Source organism: Epinephelus lanceolatus, chromosome 14 (genome assembly GCF_041903045.1).
Source record: "Epinephelus lanceolatus isolate andai-2023 chromosome 14, ASM4190304v1, whole genome shotgun sequence".
NCBI classification, from domain to species: Eukaryota; Metazoa; Chordata; class Actinopteri; order Perciformes; family Serranidae; genus Epinephelus; species Epinephelus lanceolatus.
The window spans coordinates 43989128-43991258 of NC_135747.1; positions in this window are offsets into that span (position 1 = coordinate 43989128).

Below are 2131 nucleotides of genomic sequence, written 5' to 3' on the forward strand. Positions count from 1 at the left end.
GCAGAGCAACTACAAACTGATTTAAAATGACTGAAAAGAGGGTTCAGTAGTGGGTCGTAGTCAGTCCAGTACTGAACAGCTGACCAGTGTAGTTGGAGGAGGATGATCACAGAGTCTCAAAATGACTACAAAGAGACAAAAGGGGTGGGATAACCTCAAAGAGGCACAAATTAACTACAAAGAGACACAATGATACTCTATATGACTACAGACATACAAAACAACAAGGAGAGACAAAGACACTCACAACGACTATAAAAAGTAACAGAACGACCACAAAGAGGTGCAGAGCAACTAAAGACATATTCAAAACCACCACAGTGGCTACAAAGAGATTCAAAATAGCTAAAAAGAGACAAGAAATGACCACAAAGAGGCTCAAAATGAATACAAAAAATGTGAAAGCAACTACAAAAAGGGACAAAACAGCCACAAAGAGACACAAAGAAACTGCAAGGAGACACAAAATGAAAACAAAGAAGCTCAAAATTTATACAAAAAGACAAAGACAAAACAGCTAAAAAGGGGACGAAACAACAGAGAGACAGGGAGACTCACAGAGACTGGGAGCAAAACAACCACAAAGAGACATAAAAAACCACAAAGAGATGCAAAATTCAAAAAAGATTTTAAGTTGGGATTAGTCTCCCATGACTTTGCTCCACCACCACCTGAGTATCAGCAGAAGACCAAATATTAATCGAGTCACTCTGGGTTCAATAAGAGGAGTCGGTACGATTCCACTGAGGAACAGTGCCTTGCAGTCAGCCTGGTCCATCAGAGACAACGATGGATGATTAATACACACACATGTCAGCACTAAACTCTTTTCTGCTAATAATAATAATAACAATAATAATAATAATAATAATGATAATAATAATGATAATACGTCCCGCTGGTGTCATGATGTTGCTCTATATAGAGACATGTCACTACTGTGCTTAGTGCCTTTAAAAATTCTGCTTTTATATTGGACCATTTTTGCCTCAGGTTTTAGCACCGAAGCACAAATTTCATGATCATTACATTATTGTTACTAAAAATCAAGTTAAAATCAAAGTCTTTTATATTGTTTGAACTGTTTTCTTTTTCTTTTTTGAGTCTGTATTTTATTTTGTTTGCTTTTCTGTGTTTTGTTGTATTTTAGGTGCCCTTGTGTGACCGAGGGACAGCAGATGAAAAATAGCCTTTTGGCATTTTTATAACATCTGACCCTTCTTAAATAAACTGAACTGAACTAAAATGTCACATCGGTGTGTGTGCGTGTGTGTGTGTGTGTGTGTGTGTGTGTGGAGGAGATCGGCACTGGCACAGAGCGCAGAGGAAAACCGATACCGTGAGCGTTTATCAGTACTACGCTCTTTGATCATTTAGCCCCGGAGCTAATTTAGTACCGGGTTTCAGTACCCATCCTTAATCAAAACACAAACGAAGTGAAGCTTGTAGAAATGAAATAAAGTTTGCAGCGGCTGCTCGTACCAGGAAGTGCAGAACGCTGCAAGTGTGTGTTCCACCAATCAGCGTTCTTCAGCACACAGCCCCGCCCCTCAAGAATTCCGGGGAATCTGAAAAGTCCTACCCTCCTTGTTACGTACTTTTTCAGGGAAAGTTTGGGGTTGAGGGAAAGTTTTTTTCCGGGGTAATTTCAGTGCAAACGCGCCAAGGTTTTTCAAAATCCTGGGTAAATGAGAAAAGTTCCTGAAAAGAGACAAAACAACAACAAGAAAGAGTCTAAACAAACATAAAGTCTGTGTGGTGGTGGGGCCCTCTGCATGTCTGAGCCCGGGGCCCATTGTCTCCTCATCCCCTGAGTGCACGCGGAGAGGCCGTGCGTGCGTGTTGCTCCTGGTGAATGAAATGAAATGAGTAACTGCTCAGCGTCACTCATCCGAGGAAAAGACGCATCCTGTCCAACAGTGTGTGGACACTTGGACCCTCCGTCCCACAGTCAGTGTGTGGCTGCAGCCCAACAACGGCCCTATTGTAGAGTCAGACCCCCCCCCCCCCCATCGTACCTCACCACAGCTAACGGACCTCCTGCTCCACACACACACACACACACACACACACACACACACACCGTCACCAGCTTTACGCACATGTATGATGTGTGTGTGTGTGTGTGTGT